This window comes from Peromyscus maniculatus, chromosome 5, assembly GCF_049852395.1.
Source record: "Peromyscus maniculatus bairdii isolate BWxNUB_F1_BW_parent chromosome 5, HU_Pman_BW_mat_3.1, whole genome shotgun sequence".
In the NCBI taxonomy this organism is placed as follows: domain Eukaryota; kingdom Metazoa; phylum Chordata; class Mammalia; order Rodentia; family Cricetidae; genus Peromyscus; species Peromyscus maniculatus.
This window is the reverse complement of record NC_134856.1, coordinates 125,625,051-125,630,440: the sequence shown is the minus strand read 5'-3', so window position 1 is coordinate 125,630,440 and position 5,390 is coordinate 125,625,051. Positions and strand designations below refer to the sequence as shown.

General features: G+C 48.2%; 1 long non-coding RNA gene across 2 annotated transcripts; it reads left to right on the top strand.

Moving 5' to 3' along the window:
* The first annotated feature begins 1,043 nt into the window (after window positions 1-1,043).
* Window positions 1,044-5,108, top strand: LOC121829816 (uncharacterized). Of its 2 annotated transcripts, none has more exons than XR_006072892.2 (3): window positions 1,044-1,281; window positions 2,364-2,442; window positions 4,947-5,108. It is a non-coding gene; the product is annotated as an uncharacterized LOC121829816 (long non-coding RNA). The 2 variants fall into 2 exon arrangements; XR_013051098.1 differs by lacking the exon at window positions 1,044-1,281 and adding an exon at window positions 1,408-1,646.
* Window positions 5,109-5,390: the final 282 nt, after the last annotated feature.

Genomic DNA, 5,390 nt, shown 5'->3' with positions numbered 1-5,390 from the left:
CCAAAAAAAAAAGAAAACTGTGAAACTGTGGCAACAGTGGCCTGTCCACCACCCCACAAAGGGACATAGAAGGAAGGTGGTCATTTGGCCACACGTCAGAGGGGTCCTACTAGAGAAGACCCTAACACTGTCACCCTTTCTTCCCACTCCGTTCCTGAACATAACCCTAGCTGATTGCCCATTTATGTGTAACGTTCTGTAGACGTCAACCCTTGCTGTGGGCAACTGAAATTTGTTAGTCACTTGTCCCTCCTGACTGGTGCTCACCTGACGGAAGTACACAGAGGCAAAGAGGGCGCACACAGATGCGCTGGGAGGAGCTCCTACATGGGCGGCTCACTCTGCCCCCCGCCCCCCATTCTAGTCCATTTTAAGTACGAATGCTGGTCGGGACTCATGGAGGAGCCACAAGTCTGTTCGGGTTCTACTCTAGTAAGAAAAGCTTTTACACACTCCTCAGTGTCCTTTAGGGCTCTGCCAGGAAGACCCCTATTTCAGAAAACCCTTCCTACCTCTCAAGAGACCCCGTGCCTCCCACTAGTCTACTATTTTGCACTTGGAGCTTATCTTACCCATTTTCCATAGATGGTCTGTAAGGACTTTGAACCAGGGCAGTTAGGATTCTTCTGGTGCCTCCAATCTCTTCCTCTTCCTTCCCACTTTCTTTCTTCCTCCTCTCCCCTCTCCTCCTCCCCCTCCTCCTCTTCCTTTCCTGCCCCCCCCTGGTCTTTTCTTCCTCCCTCTCCTTCTTTTCTTCTCCCCTCCCCTTTTCTCTTGTCCCAGCATGATGTTTACCACAGTGTGTACTCATTACAAATGTGTGCTGTCTTCCTTCTTCGCTGTCCTAAAAAAAAATGTACGTACAGAGAAATGGAGCCACCAACAGCCTATGTGAGTCATCTTGGATGTGGCTCCCCGCATTCTCCAAGCCTGGCTGAGCTTCAGCTTGTCTTGAGGAATGTGTTCCTGCCTCTCAGTGTGAGGTTCCTGGAACAGATCCTCATAGGAGTGTGACATCATTACTACCCCATGGTCTCGTGGAGGGCTGGGTCCGGCTCTCCTTCTTCCTAACCTGGAACAAAGAACGACTGGATTTTTTGTCCCATTTGAACCCCTCACAAACTGTTTTCCTTTCTGGCCTGTTCCTCCTCCATCCTCATCCACTCCCTGGCTGATCCAGACTCATCATAGCGTCTGTCTGTCTTTGGATCATAAAACCTTTCTTTTCTTGGCTGGGACACATGGTAATGCTTCTATAGAACAACTAAACCTCATTTCAAGGTGAGTTAATTTCCTACCAGCTTCCTGTGGCTGAGACCGTGAATCTGCTGAGGGTTAGAGTCCAGAGTCTGCACACCTGAGGTGTTCAAGCTGTCCCTGACAAGCTTTTGTCTTCGTACCCTTGTGTCTGGCTATTCTTGTCCCCTCTGCCTTCACTGAGGCTGGCATTTCCATGGCCCTCCCTCCTGCCCTCCCTCAGGTTGGCTTTTTGCTTGTGTGAGTGCTTCTTGGACTGACCTCTGTCTTGACTACACAATGATCTCGGAAGGTCGGCTTCCGTGCTTGTGAGATGGATCCGGGAGTACTCACCCAGCAGGGCTGTCCGAAGTCCAGCGGCAGGCCGTAGGGAAAGCGGCCAGCACGGGGTAAGAAAGGAGAGATCCCAGAGCTTCTCCTCCAGTTCCCTGGGCTGGCGAGGACACAGGGGCCTTCCGCAGCTACCTGAGGTCTAAGGTGGCGCAGCCTCTGTTTCTCTGTCACCCACCACGGGTGCTGCACTCTAGTTCTGCCGCCTGGGACTCGGCGGACTCTTCTTCTCCCCCACCCCCTCACCTTTTGGTTTCATCTGTCCTCCTGTCTAGGTTTTCACTGCTCTCCCTCAGGGCCGAGAACCCCTCTGCCATCTGCCCTCACCACCCCAGCTGTTCGTCGGTCACCCAATCCTTTTACAGTATTCCTTTCCCAGGTAGTCAACAAATGACTGCATTCTCCGAGCATCTCCCAAAGAAATGGCCTCTGCTTTGTCTCTTTGTGTGGGTGTGGTGTGCCTGTGTGTGGGTGTGTTTGTGTGTGGAGGCCAGAGGCTGATGTGTCCTGTCTTCTTTCCACCATATGGATTGAGGCAGGGTCTCTCCCTCGAACCCAGAGCTCACCAGTTCAGCTGGTCTCCTTAGCCAGCTTGCTCTGGAGGTCCCTGGTCTCTGTCTTCTGGGTACTGGGATTACTCACAGGCTGTTACTCCTACCCAGCATTTGGGTGGGTGCTGGAGATGCAAACTCTGGTCCTCACGCTTGGGCAGCAAGTCTTTCCCCACGGAACCACCTCCTTACCCTCCGCCTCTCTCTTTGTTGTTTTGGGGACAGGATTCCATGTAACACACTCTGTTGCTGTGGATGGACTTGAACTCCAGGGCCTCTTGTCTTCCACGTGCTGGGATTGCAGGTGTGTACTTCCACACTTAACTGTTTCTTTAAAAATGCCTGACATTGCCAGCCTGGGCTACCAAGTGAGTTCCAGGAAAGGCGCAAAGCTACACAGAGAAAACCTGTCTCGAAAAACCAAAAAAAAAAAATGCCTGACATTGCTGTTACATTTCCTTTTACATTTTATTTATTCGTATATTTAGTGTGTGTGTGTGTGTGTGTGTGTGTGTGTGTGTGTGTGTGTGTGTGATGTGTGGAGGTTAGAGGACAACTTGTGTAAGTTGGCTCTTTCCTCCCACCACGTGGATTGAAACTGGCATTGAAACTCAGACCCTCAGACTCAGCCTTGGCTGCTAGGCATTTCCTACCTGCTGAACCATCTTTGGCTCAACCTTGCTGTTTCAATACAAGTGAGGCTCTTGCAGGAGCTGCTCCTGAATTCCTGACTCCATGAGTCCTCAGGGGGCGAAGGGGGTCCCTTTCACCAGCTCACTGAGGGAGACCCTCCCTAAAGACACACCAAGGCAGTCCCTGTCAAAGATGTAATCTTCAAACTTCAATGCTACCCAAGCTTTTGGTTATAGAGACAAGAAACCCTCAGAAGGCCCTATGGGATAGCCTGAAGGACACTTCAGACCCATTCTGAATTTTGTCATTAGTTTGCAAAGTCACTGGGGTTGTGTTTCTCACTCCATCTATAACCACTAACGTGTCTGAGACTTTAGGAGCATTCCTCACCCTTGATTCTTTTTCAATACACTCTCCATGGGGTTAGAAATTAAAGATGAAACCCTAGAGCACAGAATACTTATTTATTTCCCACTTTACCTCCTTCCCTGGTCTAGTCAAGAAACTTTCAAGAGAAAAAAAACTCCCCAAAGGAGCTATGGGAATAGTGGAAATTGACTCTTCTTTTGTCACCAGGTACTCTAATGATGCAACATAGACTGCCTTGGTGTTATGGGGTGACTAGCGTGGATTAGTGACTGTTACAGAAATGCAGCTGAGGAGGGCCAAACTTCCTTCAGTGTTTGCCTCTGCTTTTGACTTATTTGACACTAGTGATGAAACTCAGGATATAGCCCCTGAATTTACCCCCTTGAGCTCCTAGCTGAGAGATCCTAGAGAGAGGCAGAGTCAGGAACCTCCCCCCACACCCTAAGGATAGAATCTGGGGAGTTCCCTCATCCCCTTAAAGACCTGAATCAGCCAAGATGAAGCACAGTGATCTTTTCTTATTGACATGGCAGATTAAACCCATCACAGAGGAGACCGGAAACCAAACCCTACACTAGAGTCCAGAGGAACTCTGTCCCAGGTCATGGCCCATTTTTCTGGGCTTCTTCTCTCCACTGAAAAGGAATTCTTCAATACTGTCTTACAACCCCAACTTCTCTCCGATGAAGAGGGTATTTAGTCTTTAACCACCTGCACCCTCTTTGAGTTTTGTCTTTCCTGTGGCTCCATTTGCATAAGATGATGCTTGGCTGTCTGTCTGTCAGTTTATTTCAGCATACCCAGTTGTAGAAACATCAACGAGAAGGTCTGAACTCCCCTACCTTGGGCAAGTTAACTGACAAGGTTTTGGATTTATGGGTGCAATGTTACCCCTGTCACTGTTTAGTTGGAGTGAGCCCCTGAGACTACAGGAGTGTCCAGGGAAGGAGTGGCTAGGTCAGCCTTTATAGTGAAAAATAGCCAAATGTAAGAGACAGGCGAGGTCTCAAAGGAAACTGGAGGGCGCTCTGGTGGTGGACGAGCTGGTTTTGGCTGATTAGTTCTGAGCTGGGGAAATGGGAGATTCAGGCAAGGTTATATGGTTCTTCATGGCAAAGCTGAACAAAACCCACTTTACTGCCTGTTTTATAGATTATGACTTTTAATGACTCCTGCAGCAGACAGTCCCTTCTCCCTGAAGCGAATGTGAACTTGTTAATCTGCAGTTAGTTTTGCATTTAAATAGCACCTTGCATTTCCAAGGTGCTTATCAACCATTCATTTATTCTTCCTCCTGCTAGATCCCACCCTTTTCTGTGTGTTGGGTGATTGGTTTATCTGAGGCAGGTTCATCCGTAGTCCAGGCTGGCCTTGAACTCCCGATCCTTCTGCCTCTACTTCAAAAGTGTGAGGATTATAGGCATTGCCACTGTGCTCAGGATATGTTGCTTTATTTCCCTTGAGATAGGGATTCTAGAAGTCTTAGGTCACTGTGAATTCCCTGGCCACAGTCCAGATGTTGACCTAGCCATTTGTGTGCGGTGTGCCTGTGTGTGGGAGCGTTTGTGTGTGCTGGCAGGAGGTGGATGTTGCCTGTCTTCTTTCCTCCTCCTCATGAATTGAGGCAGTGTCCCTCACTTGAACCCAGAGCTCACCAACTTAGCTAGTCTAGCTGGCTAGATTGGACCCCCCTTTGTGATCCGTAAAGGATCGTGTTATGAGAATTCATTCAGTTTTATCACCCTGAAGCCTGAAATGATCCATCCACTGATCCATAAAAGTCTGTCCATCATTTTCTTCTTTCAGGTCTGTGGCCCTGATGCCCCCAGGTCATCTGGAGTCTGATCATGCCAGGATAAAAAATAAATAAAGTAAATAAAAGGAAGAAGGGGCCATGTGACTCCTCTCTCTTCTCTTTTTAAGAGGTCAATTAGGACGGCAAGAAGCACCATCTCCTTCCAGCCTGTATAGCCCAAGGTCCTGGGTATAGCAAACACCATTACATTTCCCCTTTTTGTCTAAATAAGAAGGTTCTAAACCTACTGCAAACTGTATACAATAAGAATGATTATCAAGTAAGTATTGTCCAGGAGAAACAAAGGCTAATAACACAAACAAAAATGGAACTACAACCAACAAGAACAACATCAAACAAGAAACACATGCTAAATGTCCAGAAATGTCCAGAACATAGGTAAATGGCAAATTATGGAGATTACTCCAATAGCTGTCCTATCCTAAAGAATCTAA